This window comes from Ambystoma mexicanum, chromosome 5p (assembly GCF_040938575.1).
Source record: "Ambystoma mexicanum isolate Mex_15411 chromosome 5p, UKY_AmexF1_1, whole genome shotgun sequence".
Classification (NCBI taxonomy): Eukaryota; Metazoa; Chordata; class Amphibia; order Caudata; family Ambystomatidae; genus Ambystoma; species Ambystoma mexicanum.
In genome coordinates this window covers 743,419,887-743,437,063 of record NC_090930.1, presented here as the reverse complement: position 1 = coordinate 743,437,063, position 17,177 = coordinate 743,419,887, and the positions used below count along the sequence as shown (strand labels likewise).

The window sequence follows — 17,177 nt, the reverse complement described above, 5'->3', positions numbered from 1 at the left end:
TACACCACTAACCTTATGAATATTACTATCTTTGTCCTATAATTTAAGACAACAAGGAAACAAAGTGTGTTAGAGCAAGAGAGAGGTTCCACCGAGACTTGAATTCGGATCACTGGATTCAAAGTCCAAAGTGCTAACCATTACACCATGGAACCCTTGTTGAGCAGAGCTTCATAAGGGCAATGAGAATATAGGGCACAGTCAAGATTTTTACTGACCTATAGTAACCGTTTACTGATATTATATCGAAGCAGCACTGTTGCTGTTGGATGCTGTGCAATCGCAAAGTATTGGCTTCATGTCTCATTTGGATCAAATTCTTCCTCTGGAGTCTAATGATATAGGAATATTACATATTTTCTCTGATGTGCTCTGTTTTTCCAGAATGAAGTGCATCATGCTACTGAATATGTGGGTTCCATGGTGTAATGGTTAGCATTCTGGACTCTGAATCCAACGATCCGAGTTCAAGTCTCAGTGGGACCTTGGGGCTGCTTCTCTTTTAGAGTTGCCTTTCATTTGCAGATAGATATAACAGCAATAGCTTTGCTTTACAGCCCACTTTGATGGCTGTCTTCTTTGACCAAAGAATATTAATAGTTTCTGGGGATGACTCTCTTTTGCCACAAAGAAACTGCCCACTCTCATATCTCCAAAGCTCCAAGGTATAATGGCTATTAAACTGGCTTTTGATCTCAGCGATTTGCATTGAAAGCCCAGGAGGCCCCTAAAATCAGTTGAATTGTTTCCTGATAATTTAGAGTTTATTTCTTCTTTCGAGAAAGGTGTGATCCAAATAAAGTAAGTACATTTAAACAAGGGCACTTGATCAGTAAATGCACTACTTTCTACAACTCATAACTCTTGTAAGTTATAAAAAGTTTGCTCTCCATACAGTTTGTCAACTCAAAGAATTACATTTTTTACACATTTAATAAGACCATCAAATTGCTTGAAACATAGGAATGATTGTGAAAGTGAATATGATTCACCAAAATAATTGTATAACATTTTTTAATGTTAATAAAATAGGGCTTTTTCCAATCTTTTCACATCAATGTTGTTTCTGCATGTTCCAGTGAGCAGAGAATCTACTGCACATAGTGTGTACATTTTTCTTTTCATAGAGTTAAGGTTGGACATTATTCATCTGTGGAAAATGTTTCTGAGAGATATCTGGGTGCCCACTCTGATTGACCTTAGGGATTGTACATTAACGATATGTAGTTGCATCACTGTATTGGTATCAGGCACCAAAGTGCATTTAAATGTAATGTCGTGCAGAGAGAGAGAGAGTGTGAAAACGGCTACCTGAGTCGACTGAACTTCTGAATATTAACTCTGTTGAATTGTAATTTGAGAAATTAGAAAATGGAGTGTAAGAGCAAGATAACGGTTCCACTGAGACTTGAACTCGGATCGTTGGATTCAAAGTCCAAAGTGCTAACCATTACACCATGGAACCCTTGCAAGCTGCACCTGAGAGCGTTGAATCAGAAATGGCAATATAGAGCACATTTACAATTTTTACAGATTCATAGTCCCAATTGACTGATATCATACAAACACAGCGATGTTGTCGATTGACGTTGTGCTATAGCAATCTCTGTGCTTTATAGAGCATATAGATCAAATTCTTCCTCTTGAGGCATATGATTAAGCAATATTAAATATTGTTTCTGACTGCCTCTGTTTTGGCATAATGAAGTTCAGCATTTGCGGAAGTATTTAGGTTCCATGGTCTAATGGTTAGTAGGCTGGACTCTGAATTTAGTAATCTGACATGTTATAGCTATATTTTGTTTTCCTTTGGGTGTATTGTCATTTTATGCACATAGATTTCCTAGCAGTGGCTGTGATGAATAGTTCAATTTGATAGCAGCTTCCTTTTGAGAATTTGAAAAAAAAAGAATTAAATAGTCTCTCTGGATGACTCTGCTTTGATTTCTATGTGCACATCCCTTTTGCGTTTCAGAGGGATTGACCAACATACACAACAGTGCTTGGAAGACCTCTTCCTCCCTCATGGCATGTAAAGCTAACCTCTCTCCTACCTTGTGTTTTTTTACTTTTTAACTTCCCCTTCCGAGTAATGATCATGTAACTGAATTTACCGTTTTAGATTTTAACTGCAGTAGTTGCTTGTTTTTCATTTTTATTTTTTGTGTACGCATACATCCCTTTTTGTGGGGAGGGGGGAGTGATGTCTGTTTACTTATATTAGCTAATATAGGTCATTTTATGTCCGCTTACAATATGTGTCAGGATTTTTTATGTCGTTTCCAATCAATGTCTAATATCAAGTGGTTTGCAGCAGTCATACAAAGGCACGTAACACCCCCAAAACACCTACATAAGTTAGAAATACTCCGGAAGAGTGCTCAGTTTATGAAAAGGCGGTGAATCCCAAATAGAACTGTAAATGTAAGCTAGCAAGCAGACCGTGCACCCCTGTTTGGAACAATGACCTGTGTGTTGCCCTCTATTAACAGAACAATGTAACTGCAGCCCATGTCACATAAAATAGAAAGTAGAGATTATGCAAATTAACTCCCAGAAGAGCCTGGTGTCACCCCAAAAGGTGTCATGCTTTTCACACCAAGAAACATCCACACATAGATCCCTGCGAACCTCAAAAACGTACAGGAAACCCTGTCCAGCGCTTTGCTCCCAGAGGAGATAAGGTTGAAAAACCACCCTATGTTAAAAGTGTCCATAATCCATGGCAGCTGCCCTGTCTATAGAACCTGGCCGTTCGGGGCCTAGGGGCATGAGTGGAAGGGTTTAACCTGCCTGGGTTCTTGGGCATGGTTTCATCATGCCTCAGTTTACAATGGCACTCTGCCACTTTGTCAGGCTTTAAAGAAGCCTGACTCCTGCAGAGCAAAAGATCTGATTATTTCCTTACATGTTTTGTACGTAAGAATGCGGATGGTGCTCTGAGCCTCCTATGGTGGTTATTAAGCATGGTATACATACCATAGCATGTAACTGTGCCTACAAATGGAACATTTTGTTCATTTATTAGGGAGTTGTGAAAATGGCAAAATCAAATTGCCATTACTGACACAGACCAGCTGCCGCTGTCCGGACATTTCGTCGAAAGACATTTGGTCGACGTAATTTGGTCGAAAGCCAAATGGTCGATTTATTAATTTATTTATATATATATTTTTTAGGTTGTAGTTTAGGGAAAAAAAGGGGTTTTTAGAAAAAAAGGGGGTTGGGGGGACCCCCCCAAAACCCCCCCCCCAAAAAAAAAAAGTGAAAATAAAAAACAAAAGCAATTCGACCATTTGGTTTTCGACCAAATGGTTTTGACCAATTGTCCTGTCGACAAATTTTTTTCGACGAAATGTCTGGCAACCCAGCTGCCGACTGTTGCTTTTGACAGGAGTTCCAGGTGTATAAACTGAGGAGATCACCAGTTCAATTACCTGTGAACGCATTTTGAAGCTCATTCACAGCCAGTTCATGCCCGTTCTCTCCATTTTGGCTTTCTGGCTGGCCGAGGGGCCCTTCAGTAATGTTCTTTGCTAACCATTACACCATGGGCCCCTTGATGGTGCAACCTGACAGAGTTGTAACAGAAATGAGAATCGAGATCTCATGCATCATTTTAACAAACTCATATTCCTAGCCCACGGATATTATGCAAATGTGGAACTGTTTAGTTGGTTGTTGCGCAATAGCAAACTCTTTGCTTTACAGCTCATTTGGATAGGATTCTTCCTCTGGAGGCATAAGATAAAAGAATATTGCATACATTCTCTAAAAGGCTCTTTTTTTGCTGCAATGACGTTCATCATGTCACTAAGTATGTAGGTTCCATGGTGTAATGGTTAGCACTCTGGACTCTGAATCCAGCGATCCGAGTTCAAATCTCGGTGGGACCTTGGGAATTACTGTGTTTGTTTTCCTCTCAGTGTCTTGTTTTAATAGCAATGACGCTGCTGTGTCGCCCACTTTCATAGCATTATTCCCTGGGTGCATTTGAAGAAAGAAAGATTTTCCATGGATGACGCTCTTTAGCCACAATGAAACCCACCACTTTCTGTGGTGTGAAAGACCCATGGTGTAATGGTAGCACCCTGGAGGTTGAATCCAATAATTTGCATTCAAATCTCTGTAAGAGTTTACCATCAGTCGAACCTTTCCCTTATCGTTTATTGTGGATGTCTTCTTTGAAGAAAGGTATGATCAAACTAAAGTAAGTACATTCACGAATGGGCCCTTGGTCGGTACAAACAGTATTTATACACCTCAGGCCTTTTGTGAATTAAGAAAAGTGTGTTCTTCGTTCTATTTTTCATCTCAAACTGATACCTTCATTTTACAAACATGTAAAGACTGTTAAGACGCTTGATTAATATCATTGATTCTGAATGTGGTCGCTTTTCATAGGATTAACCCTTTAACAATTTTGAAAGAGAATGGCGATACAATAGAGCTGCTTTCCCAAAATGGTATTATTAATGTTGTTGCTGCATCTTCAAGTAAAAAGAGAATCCATTGGGTCACAGATTGAGCATGTTTCTTAACATTGAGTTAAGTTTGAAAATTTCAAATCTTTTATGTATGTTTCCGATGCAGATCTGCCCATCGACTCAGAATGACCTCACTGTTCATACATTTAAAAAAAATGCATAAAGGTTAAGGTGCTAGGCACAAAAGTGGATTTTTATGAAAAGTTATGCCAGAGAGTGAGAGCGAAAATGAATACCCTACACCACTAACCTTATGAATATTACTATCTTTGGCCTATAATTTAAGACAAAAAGTGTTAGAGCAAGAGAGAGGTTCCACCGAGACTTGAACTCGGATTGCTGGATTCAAAGTCCAAAGTGCTAACCATTACACCATGGAACCCTTGTTGAGCAGAGCTTCATAAGGGCAATGAGAATATAGGGCACAGTCAAGATTTTTACTGACCTATAGTAACCGTTTACTGATATTATATCGAAGCAGCACTGTTGCTGTTGGATGCTGTGCAATCGCAAAGTATTGGCTTCATGTCTCATTTGGATCAAATTCTTCCTCTGGAGGCTAATGATATAGGAATATTACATATTTTCTCTGATGTGCTCTGTTTTTCCAGAATGAAGTGCATCATGCTACTGAATATGTGGGTTCCATGGTGTAATGGTTAGCACTCTGGACTCTGAATCCAGCGATCCAAGTTCAAGTCTCAGTGGGACCTTGGGGCTGCTTCTCTTTTAGAGTTGCCTTTCATTTGCAGATAGATATAACAGCAATAGCTTTGCTTTACAGCCCACTTTGATGGCAGTCTTCTTTGACCAAAGAATATTAATAGTTTCTGGGGATGACTCTCTTTTGCCACAAAGAAACTGCCCACTCTCATATCTCCAAAGCTCCAAGGTATAATGGCTATTAAACTGGCTTTTGATCTCAGCGATTTGCATTGAAAGCCCAGGAGGCCCCTAAAATCAGTTGAATTGTTTCCTGATAATTTAGAGTTTATTTCTTCTTTCGAGAAAGGTGTGATCCAAATAAAGTAAGTACATTTAAACAAGGGCACTTGATCAGTAAATGCACTACTTTCTAGAACTCATAACTCTTGTAAGTTATAAAAAGTTTGCTCTCCATACAGTTTGTCAACTCAAAGAATTACATTTTTTACACATTTAATAAGACCATCAAATTGCTTGAAACGTAGGAATGATTGTGAAAGTGAATATGATTCACCAAAATAATTGTATAACATTTTTTAATGTTAATAAAATAGGGCTTTTTCCAATCTTTTCACATCAATGTTGTTTCTGCATGTTCCAGTGAGCAGAGAATCTACTGCACATAGAGTGTACATTTTTCTTTTCATAGAGTTAAGGTTGGACATTATTCATCTGTGGAAAATGTTTCTGAGAGATATCTGGGTGCCCACTCTGATTGACCTTAGGGATTGTACATTAACGATATGTAGTTGCATCACTGTATTGGTATCAGGCACCAAAGTGCATTTAAATGTAATGTCGTGCAGAGAGAGAGAGAGTGTGAAAACGGCTACCTGAGTCGACTGAACTTCTGAATATTAACTCTGTTGAATTGTAATTTGAGAAATTAGAAAATGGAGTGTAAGAGCAAGATAACGGTTCCACCGAGACTTGAACTCGGATCGTTGGATTCAAATCCAAAGTGCTAACCATTACACCATGGAACCCTTGCAAGATGCACCTGAGAGCGTTGAATCAGAAATGGCAATATAGAGCACATTTACAATTTTTACAGATTCATAGTCCCAATTGACTGATATCATACAAACACAGCGATGTTGTCGATTGACGTTGTGCTATAGCAATCTCTGTGCTTTATAGAGCATGTAGATCAAATTCTTCCTCTTGAGGCATATGATTAAGCAATATTAAATATTGTTTCTGACTGCCTCTGTTTTGGCATAATGAAGTTCAGCATTTGCGGAAGTATTTAGGTTCCATGGTCTAATGGTTAGTAGGCTGGACTCTGAATTTAGTAATCTGACATGTTATAGCTATATTTTGTTTTCCTTTGGGTGTATTGTCATTTTATGCACATAGATTTCCTAGCAGTGGCTGTGATGAATAGTTCAATTTGATAGCAGCTTCCTTTTGAGAATTTGAAAAAAAAAGAATTAAATAGTCTCTCTGGATGACTCTGCTTTGATTTCTATGTGCACATCCCTTTTGCGTTTCAGAGGGATTGACCAACATACACAACAGTGCTTGGAAGACCTCTTCCTCCCTCATGGCATGTAAAGCTAACCTCTCTCCTACCTTGTGTTTTTTTACTTTTTAACTTCCCCTTCCGAGTCATGATCATGTAACTGAATTTACATTTTTAGATTTTAACTGCAGTAGTTGCTTGTTTTTCATTTTTATTTTTTGTGTACGCATACATCCCTTTTTGTGGGGAGGGGGGAGTGATGTCTGTTTACTTATATTAGCTAATATAGGTCATTTTATGTCCGCTTACAATATGTGTCAGGATTTTTTACGTCGTTTCCAATCAATGTCTAATATCAAGTGGTTTGCAGCAGTCATACAAAGGCACGTAACACCCCCAAAACACCTACATAAGTTAGAAATACTCCGGAAGAGTACTCAGTTTATGAAAAGGCGGTGAATCCCAAATAGAACTGTAAATGTAAGCTAGCAAGCAGACCGTGCACCCCTGTTTGGAACTATGACCTGTGTGTTGCCCTCTATTAACAGAACAATGTAACTGCAGCCCATGTCACATAAAATAGAAAGTAGAGATTATGCAAATTAACTCCCAGAAGAGCCTGGTGTCACCCCAAAAGGTGTCATGCTTTTCACACCAAGAAACATCCACACATAGATCCCTGCGAACCTCAAAAACGTACAGGAAACCCTGTCCAGCGCTTTGCTCCCAGAGGAGATAAGGTTGAAAAACCACCCTATGTTAAAAGTGTCCATAATCCATGCCAGCTGCCCTGTCTATAGAACCTGGCCGTTCGGGGCCTAGGGGCATGAGTGGAAGGGTTTAACCTGCCTGGGTTCTTGGGCATGGTTTCATCATGCCTCAGTTTACAATGGCACTCTGCCACTTTGTCAGGCTTTAAAGAAGCCTGACTCCTGCAGAGCAAAAGATCTGATTATTTCCTTACATGTTTTGTACGTAAGAATGCGGATGGTGCTCTGAGCCTCCTATGGTGGTTATTAAGCATGGTATACATACCATAGCATGTAACTGTGCCTACAAATGGAACATTTTGTTCATTTATTAGGGAGTTGTGAAAATGGCAAAATCAAATTGCTATTACTGACACAGACCAGCTGCCGCTGTCCGGACATTTCGTCGAAAGACATTTCGTCGAAAGACATTTGGTCGACGTAATTTGGTCGAAAGCCAAATGGTCGATTTTTTAATTTATTTATATATATATTTTTTAGGTTGTAGTTTAGGGGAAAAAATGATTTTTTAGAAAAAAAGGGGGTTGGGGGGACCCCCCCAAGCCCCCCCCCCAAAAAAAAAGTGAAAATAAAAAACAAAAGCAATTCGACCATTTGGTTTGCGGCCAAATGGTTTCGACCAATTGTCCTGTCGACAAATTTTTTTCGACGAAATGTCTGGCAACCCAGCTGCCGACTGTTGCTATTGACAGGAGTTCCAGGTGTATAAACTGAGGAGATCACCAGTTCAATTACCTGTGAACGCATTTTGAAGCGCATTCACAACCAGTTCATGCCCGTTCTCTCCATTTTGGCATTCTGGCTGGCCGAGGGGCCCTTCAGTAATGTTCTTTGCTAACCATTACACCATGGGCCCCTTGCTGGTGCAACCTGACAGAGTTGTAACAGAAATGAGAATCGAGATCTCATGCATGTTTTTAACAAACTCATATTCCTAGGCCACGGATATTATGCAAATGTGGAACTGTTTAGTTGGTTGTTGCGCAATAGCAAACTCTTTGCTTTACAGCTCATTTGGATAGGATTCTTCCTCTGGAGGCATACGATAAAAGAATATTGCATACATTCTCTAAAAGGCTCTTTTTTTGCTGCAATGACGTTCATCATGTCACTAAGTATGTAGGTTCCATGGTGTAATGGTTAGCACTCTGGACTCTGAATCCAGCGATCCGAGTTCAAATCTCGGTGGGACCTTGGGAATTACTGTGTTTGTTTTCCTCTAAGTGTCTTGTTTTAATAGCAATGACGCTGCTGTGTCGCCCACTTTCATAGCATTATTCCCTGGATGCATTTGAAAAAAGAAAGATTTTCCATGGATGACGCTCTTTAGCCACAATGAAACCCACCACTTTCTGTGGTGTGAAAGACCCATGGTGTAATGGTAGCACCCTGGAGGTTGAATCCAATAATTTGCATTCAAATCTCTGTAAGAGTTTACCATCAGTCGAACCTTTCCCTTATCGTTTATTGTGGATGTCTTCTTTGAAGAAAGGTATGATCCAACTAAAGTAAGTACATTCACGAATGGGCCCTTGGTCGGTACAAACAGTATTTATACACCTCAGGCCTTTTGTGAATTAAGAAAAGTGTGTTCTTCGTTCTATTTTTCATCTCAAACTGATACCTTCATTTTACAAACATGTAAAGACTGTTAAGACGCTTGATTAATATCATTGATTCTGAATGTGGTCGCTTTTCATAGGATTAACCCTTTAACAATTTTGAAAGAGAATGGCGATACAATAGAGCTGCTTTTCCCAAAATGGTATTATTAATGTTGTTGCTGCATCTTCAAGTAAAAAGAGAATCCATTGGGTCACAGATTGAGCATGTTTCTTAACATTGAGTTAAGTTTGAAAATTTCAAATCTTTTATGTATGTTTCCGATGCAGATCTGCCCATCGACTCAGAATGACCTCACTGTTCATACATTTAAAAAAAATGCATAAAGGTTAAGGTGCTAGGCACAAAAGTGGATTTTTATGAAAAGTTATGCCAGAGAGTGAGAGCGAAAATGAATACCCTACACCACTAACCTTATGAATATTACTATCTTTGGCCTATAATTTAAGACAACAAGGAGACAAAGTGTGTTAGAGCAAGAGAGAGGTTCCACCGAGACTTGAACTCGGATCTCTGGATTCAAAATCCAAATTGCTAACCATTACACCATGGAACCCTTGTTGAGTAGAGCTTCATAAGGGCAATGAGAATATAGGGCACAGTCAAGATTTTTACTGACCTATAGTAACCGTTTACTGATATTATATCGAAGCAGCACTGTTGCTGTTGGATGCTGTGCAATCGCAAAGTATTGGCTTCATGTCTCATTTGGATCAAATTCTTCCTCTGGAGTCTAATGATATAGGAATATTACATATTTTCTCTGATGTGCTCTGTTTTTCCAGAATGAAGTGCATCATGCTACTGAATATGTGGGTTCCATGGTGTAATGGTTAGCATTCTGGACTCTGAATCCAACGATCCGAGTTCAAGTCTCAGTGGGACCTTGGGGCTGCTTCTCTTTTAGAGTTGCCTTTCATTTGCAGATAGATATAACAGCAATAGCTTTGCTTTACAGCCCACTTTGATGGCTGTCTTCTTTGACCAAAGAATATTAATAGTTTCTGGGGATGACTCTCTTTTGCCACAAAGAAACTGCCCACTCTCATATCTCCAAAGCTCCAAGGTATAATGGCTATTAAACTGGCTTTTGATCTCAGCGATTTGCATTGAAAGCCCAGGAGGCCCCTAAAATCAGTTGAATTGTTTCCTGATAATTTAGAGTTTATTTCTTCTTTCGAGAAAGGTGTGATCCAAATAAAGTAAGTACATTTAAACAAGGGCACTTGATCAGTAAATGCACTACTTTCTACAACTCATAACTCTTGTAAGTTATAAAAAGTTTGCTCTCCATACAGTTTGTCAACTCAAAGAATTACATTTTTTACACATTTAATAAGACCATCAAATTGCTTGAAACATAGGAATGATTGTGAAAGTGAATATGATTCACCAAAATAATTGTATAACATTTTTTAATGTTAATAAAATAGGGCTTTTTCCAATCTTTTCACATCAATGTTGTTTCTGCATGTTCCAGTGAGCAGAGAATCTACTGCACATAGTGTGTACATTTTTCTTTTCATAGAGTTAAGGTTGGACATTATTCATCTGTGGAAAATGTTTCTGAGAGATATCTGGGTGCCCACTCTGATTGACCTTAGGGATTGTACATTAACGATATGTAGTTGCATCACTGTATTGGTATCAGGCACCAAAGTGCATTTAAATGTAATGTCGTGCAGAGAGAGAGAGAGTGTGAAAACGGCTACCTGAGTCGACTGAACTTCTGAATATTAACTCTGTTGAATTGTAATTTGAGAAATTAGAAAATGGAGTGTAAGAGCAAGATAACGGTTCCACTGAGACTTGAACTCGGATCGTTGGATTCAAAGTCCAAAGTGCTAACCATTACACCATGGAACCCTTGCAAGCTGCACCTGAGAGCGTTGAATCAGAAATGGCAATATAGAGCACATTTACAATTTTTACAGATTCATAGTCCCAATTGACTGATATCATACAAACACAGCGATGTTGTCGATTGACGTTGTGCTATAGCAATCTCTGTGCTTTATAGAGCATATAGATCAAATTCTTCCTCTTGAGGCATATGATTAAGCAATATTAAATATTGTTTCTGACTGCCTCTGTTTTGGCATAATGAAGTTCAGCATTTGCGGAAGTATTTAGGTTCCATGGTCTAATGGTTAGTAGGCTGGACTCTGAATTTAGTAATCTGACATGTTATAGCTATATTTTGTTTTCCTTTGGGTGTATTGTCATTTTATGCACATAGATTTCCTAGCAGTGGCTGTGATGAATAGTTCAATTTGATAGCAGCTTCCTTTTGAGAATTTGAAAAAAAAAGAATTAAATAGTCTCTCTGGATGACTCTGCTTTGATTTCTATGTGCACATCCCTTTTGCGTTTCAGAGGGATTGACCAACATACACAACAGTGCTTGGAAGACCTCTTCCTCCCTCATGGCATGTAAAGCTAACCTCTCTCCTACCTTGTGTTTTTTTACTTTTTAACTTCCCCTTCCGAGTAATGATCATGTAACTGAATTTACCGTTTTAGATTTTAACTGCAGTAGTTGCTTGTTTTTCATTTTTATTTTTTGTGTACGCATACATCCCTTTTTGTGGGGAGGGGGGAGTGATGTCTGTTTACTTATATTAGCTAATATAGGTCATTTTATGTCCGCTTACAATATGTGTCAGGATTTTTTATGTCGTTTCCAATCAATGTCTAATATCAAGTGGTTTGCAGCAGTCATACAAAGGCACGTAACACCCCCAAAACACCTACATAAGTTAGAAATACTCCGGAAGAGTGCTCAGTTTATGAAAAGGCGGTGAATCCCAAATAGAACTGTAAATGTAAGCTAGCAAGCAGACCGTGCACCCCTGTTTGGAACAATGACCTGTGTGTTGCCCTCTATTAACAGAACAATGTAACTGCAGCCCATGTCACATAAAATAGAAAGTAGAGATTATGCAAATTAACTCCCAGAAGAGCCTGGTGTCACCCCAAAAGGTGTCATGCTTTTCACACCAAGAAACATCCACACATAGATCCCTGCGAACCTCAAAAACGTACAGGAAACCCTGTCCAGCGCTTTGCTCCCAGAGGAGATAAGGTTGAAAAACCACCCTATGTTAAAAGTGTCCATAATCCATGGCAGCTGCCCTGTCTATAGAACCTGGCCGTTCGGGGCCTAGGGGCATGAGTGGAAGGGTTTAACCTGCCTGGGTTCTTGGGCATGGTTTCATCATGCCTCAGTTTACAATGGCACTCTGCCACTTTGTCAGGCTTTAAAGAAGCCTGACTCCTGCAGAGCAAAAGATCTGATTATTTCCTTACATGTTTTGTACGTAAGAATGCGGATGGTGCTCTGAGCCTCCTATGGTGGTTATTAAGCATGGTATACATACCATAGCATGTAACTGTGCCTACAAATGGAACATTTTGTTCATTTATTAGGGAGTTGTGAAAATGGCAAAATCAAATTGCCATTACTGACACAGACCAGCTGCCGCTGTCCGGACATTTCGTCGAAAGACATTTGGTCGACGTAATTTGGTCGAAAGCCAAATGGTCGATTTATTAATTTATTTATATATATATTTTTTAGGTTGTAGTTTAGGGAAAAAAAGGGGGGTTGGGGGGACCCCCCCAAAACCCCCCCCCCAAAAAAAAAAAGTGAAAATAAAAAACAAAAGCAATTCGACCATTTGGTTTTCGACCAAATGGTTTTGACCAATTGTCCTGTCGACAAATTTTTTTCGACGAAATGTCTGGCAACCCAGCTGCCGACTGTTGCTTTTGACAGGAGTTCCAGGTGTATAAACTGAGGAGATCACCAGTTCAATTACCTGTGAACGCATTTTGAAGCTCATTCACAGCCAGTTCATGCCCGTTCTCTCCATTTTGGCTTTCTGGCTGGCCGAGGGGCCCTTCAGTAATGTTCTTTGCTAACCATTACACCATGGGCCCCTTGATGGTGCAACCTGACAGAGTTGTAACAGAAATGAGAATCGAGATCTCATGCATCATTTTAACAAACTCATATTCCTAGCCCACGGATATTATGCAAATGTGGAACTGTTTAGTTGGTTGTTGCGCAATAGCAAACTCTTTGCTTTACAGCTCATTTGGATAGGATTCTTCCTCTGGAGGCATAAGATAAAAGAATATTGCATACATTCTCTAAAAGGCTCTTTTTTTGCTGCAATGACGTTCATCATGTCACTAAGTATGTAGGTTCCATGGTGTAATGGTTAGCACTCTGGACTCTGAATCCAGCGATCCGAGTTCAAATCTCGGTGGGACCTTGGGAATTACTGTGTTTGTTTTCCTCTCAGTGTCTTGTTTTAATAGCAATGACGCTGCTGTGTCGCCCACTTTCATAGCATTATTCCCTGGGTGCATTTGAAGAAAGAAAGATTTTCCATGGATGACGCTCTTTAGCCACAATGAAACCCACCACTTTCTGTGGTGTGAAAGACCCATGGTGTAATGGTAGCACCCTGGAGGTTGAATCCAATAATTTGCATTCAAATCTCTGTAAGAGTTTACCATCAGTCGAACCTTTCCCTTATCGTTTATTGTGGATGTCTTCTTTGAAGAAAGGTATGATCAAACTAAAGTAAGTACATTCACGAATGGGCCCTTGGTCGGTACAAACAGTATTTATACACCTCAGGCCTTTTGTGAATTAAGAAAAGTGTGTTCTTCGTTCTATTTTTCATCTCAAACTGATACCTTCATTTTACAAACATGTAAAGACTGTTAAGACGCTTGATTAATATCATTGATTCTGAATGTGGTCGCTTTTCATAGGATTAACCCTTTAACAATTTTGAAAGAGAATGGCGATACAATAGAGCTGCTTTCCCAAAATGGTATTATTAATGTTGTTGCTGCATCTTCAAGTAAAAAGAGAATCCATTGGGTCACAGATTGAGCATGTTTCTTAACATTGAGTTAAGTTTGAAAATTTCAAATCTTTTATGTATGTTTCCGATGCAGATCTGCCCATCGACTCAGAATGACCTCACTGTTCATACATTTAAAAAAAATGCATAAAGGTTAAGGTGCTAGGCACAAAAGTGGATTTTTATGAAAAGTTATGCCAGAGAGTGAGAGCGAAAATGAATACCCTACACCACTAACCTTATGAATATTACTATCTTTGGCCTATAATTTAAGACAAAAAGTGTTAGAGCAAGAGAGAGGTTCCACCGAGACTTGAACTCGGATTGCTGGATTCAAAGTCCAAAGTGCTAACCATTACACCATGGAACCCTTGTTGAGCAGAGCTTCATAAGGGCAATGAGAATATAGGGCACAGTCAAGATTTTTACTGACCTATAGTAACCGTTTACTGATATTATATCGAAGCAGCACTGTTGCTGTTGGATGCTGTGCAATCGCAAAGTATTGGCTTCATGTCTCATTTGGATCAAATTCTTCCTCTGGAGGCTAATGATATAGGAATATTACATATTTTCTCTGATGTGCTCTGTTTTTCCAGAATGAAGTGCATCATGCTACTGAATATGTGGGTTCCATGGTGTAATGGTTAGCACTCTGGACTCTGAATCCAGCGATCCAAGTTCAAGTCTCAGTGGGACCTTGGGGCTGCTTCTCTTTTAGAGTTGCCTTTCATTTGCAGATAGATATAACAGCAATAGCTTTGCTTTACAGCCCACTTTGATGGCAGTCTTCTTTGACCAAAGAATATTAATAGTTTCTGGGGATGACTCTCTTTTGCCACAAAGAAACTGCCCACTCTCATATCTCCAAAACTCCAAGGTATAATGGCTATTAAACTGGCTTTTGATCTCAGCGATTTGCATTGAAAGCCCAGGAGGCCCCTAAAATCAGTTGAATTGTTTCCTGATAATTTAGAGTTTATTTCTTCTTTCGAGAAAGGTGTGATCCAAATAAAGTAAGTACATTTAAACAAGGGCACTTGATCAGTAAATGCACTACTTTCTAGAACTCATAACTCTTGTAAGTTATAAAAAGTTTGCTCTCCATACAGTTTGTCAACTCAAAGAATTACATTTTTTACACATTTAATAAGACCATCAAATTGCTTGAAACGTAGGAATGATTGTGAAAGTGAATATGATTCACCAAAATAATTGTATAACATTTTTTAATGTTAATAAAATAGGGCTTTTTCCAATCTTTTCACATCAATGTTGTTTCTGCATGTTCCAGTGAGCAGAGAATCTACTGCACATAGAGTGTACATTTTTCTTTTCATAGAGTTAAGGTTGGACATTATTCATCTGTGGAAAATGTTTCTGAGAGATATCTGGGTGCCCACTCTGATTGACCTTAGGGATTGTACATTAACGATATGTAGTTGCATCACTGTATTGGTATCAGGCACCAAAGTGCATTTAAATGTAATGTCGTGCAGAGAGAGAGAGAGTGTGAAAACGGCTACCTGAGTCGACTGAACTTCTGAATATTAACTCTGTTGAATTGTAATTTGAGAAATTAGAAAATGGAGTGTAAGAGCAAGATAACGGTTCCACCGAGACTTGAACTCGGATCGTTGGATTCAAATCCAAAGTGCTAACCATTACACCATGGAACCCTTGCAAGATGCACCTGAGAGCGTTGAATCAGAAATGGCAATATAGAGCACATTTACAATTTTTACAGATTCATAGTCCCAATTGACTGATATCATACAAACACAGCGATGTTGTCGATTGACGTTGTGCTATAGCAATCTCTGTGCTTTATAGAGCATGTAGATCAAATTCTTCCTCTTGAGGCATATGATTAAGCAATATTAAATATTGTTTCTGACTGCCTCTGTTTTGGCATAATGAAGTTCAGCATTTGCGGAAGTATTTAGGTTCCATGGTCTAATGGTTAGTAGGCTGGACTCTGAATTTAGTAATCTGACATGTTATAGCTATATTTTGTTTTCCTTTGGGTGTATTGTCATTTTATGCACATAGATTTCCTAGCAGTGGCTGTGATGAATAGTTCAATTTGATAGCAGCTTCCTTTTGAGAATTTGAAAAAAAAAGAATTAAATAGTCTCTCTGGATGACTCTGCTTTGATTTCTATGTGCACATCCCTTTTGCGTTTCAGAGGGATTGACCAACATACACAACAGTGCTTGGAAGACCTCTTCCTCCCTCATGGCATGTAAAGCTAACCTCTCTCCTACCTTGTGTTTTTTTACTTTTTAACTTCCCCTTCCGAGTCATGATCATGTAACTGAATTTACATTTTTAGATTTTAACTGCAGTAGTTGCTTGTTTTTCATTTTTATTTTTTGTGTACGCATACATCCCTTTTTGTGGGGAGGGGGGAGTGATGTCTGTTTACTTATATTAGCTAATATAGGTCATTTTATGTCCGCTTACAATATGTGTCAGGATTTTTTACGTCGTTTCCAATCAATGTCTAATATCAAGTGGTTTGCAGCAGTCATACAAAGGCACGTAACACCCCCAAAACACCTACATAAGTTAGAAATACTCCGGAAGAGTACTCAGTTTATGAAAAGGCGGTGAATCCCAAATAGAACTGTAAATGTAAGCTAGCAAGCAGACCGTGCACCCCTGTTTGGAACTATGACCTGTGTGTTGCCCTCTATTAACAGAACAATGTAACTGCAGCCCATGTCACATAAAATAGAAAGTAGAGATTATGCAAATTAACTCCCAGAAGAGCCTGGTGTCACCCCAAAAGGTGTCATGCTTTTCACACCAAGAAACATCCACACATAGATCCCTGCGAACCTCAAAAACGTACAGGAAACCCTGTCCAGCGCTTTGCTCCCAGAGGAGATAAGGTTGAAAAACCACCCTATGTTAAAAGTGTCCATAATCCATGCCAGCTGCCCTGTCTATAGAACCTGGCCGTTCGGGGCCTAGGGGCATGAGTGGAAGGGTTTAACCTGCCTGGGTTCTTGGGCATGGTTTCATCATGCCTCAGTTTACAATGGCACTCTGCCACTTTGTCAGGCTTTAAAGAAGCCTGACTCCTGCAGAGCAAAAGATCTGATTATTTCCTTACATGTTTTGTACGTAAGAATGCGGATGGTGCTCTGAGCCTCCTATGGTGGTTATTAAGCATGGTATACATACCATAGCATGTAACTGTGCCTACAAATGGAACATTTTGTTCATTTATTAGGG

General features: G+C 39.2%; 9 non-coding genes across 9 annotated transcripts; 3 read left to right on the top strand and 6 right to left on the bottom strand.

The window, feature by feature from the left end:
- Nucleotides 1-83: 83 nt before the first annotated feature.
- On the bottom strand, nt 84-155 carry TRNAQ-UUG (transfer RNA glutamine (anticodon UUG)). Its single transcript has one exon. It is a non-coding gene; the product is annotated as a tRNA-Gln (tRNA).
- A 1,238-nt stretch (nt 156-1,393) lies between these two features.
- On the bottom strand, nt 1,394-1,465 carry TRNAQ-UUG (transfer RNA glutamine (anticodon UUG)). The gene has a single exon. It is a non-coding gene; the product is annotated as a tRNA-Gln (tRNA).
- A 2,359-nt stretch (nt 1,466-3,824) lies between these two features.
- TRNAQ-CUG (transfer RNA glutamine (anticodon CUG)) lies at nt 3,825-3,896 on the top strand. Its single transcript has one exon. It is a non-coding gene; the product is annotated as a tRNA-Gln (tRNA).
- A 901-nt stretch (nt 3,897-4,797) lies between these two features.
- On the bottom strand, nt 4,798-4,869 carry TRNAQ-UUG (transfer RNA glutamine (anticodon UUG)). The gene has a single exon. It is a non-coding gene; the product is annotated as a tRNA-Gln (tRNA).
- A 3,680-nt stretch (nt 4,870-8,549) lies between these two features.
- On the top strand, nt 8,550-8,621 carry TRNAQ-CUG (transfer RNA glutamine (anticodon CUG)). Its single transcript has one exon. It is a non-coding gene; the product is annotated as a tRNA-Gln (tRNA).
- A 913-nt stretch (nt 8,622-9,534) lies between these two features.
- TRNAQ-UUG (transfer RNA glutamine (anticodon UUG)) lies at nt 9,535-9,606 on the bottom strand. Its single transcript has one exon. It is a non-coding gene; the product is annotated as a tRNA-Gln (tRNA).
- A 1,238-nt stretch (nt 9,607-10,844) lies between these two features.
- On the bottom strand, nt 10,845-10,916 carry TRNAQ-UUG (transfer RNA glutamine (anticodon UUG)). The gene has a single exon. It is a non-coding gene; the product is annotated as a tRNA-Gln (tRNA).
- A 2,342-nt stretch (nt 10,917-13,258) lies between these two features.
- Nucleotides 13,259-13,330, top strand: TRNAQ-CUG (transfer RNA glutamine (anticodon CUG)). The gene has a single exon. It is a non-coding gene; the product is annotated as a tRNA-Gln (tRNA).
- Nucleotides 13,331-14,231: 901 nt separating this feature from the next.
- TRNAQ-UUG (transfer RNA glutamine (anticodon UUG)) lies at nt 14,232-14,303 on the bottom strand. The gene has a single exon. It is a non-coding gene; the product is annotated as a tRNA-Gln (tRNA).
- Nucleotides 14,304-17,177: the final 2,874 nt, after the last annotated feature.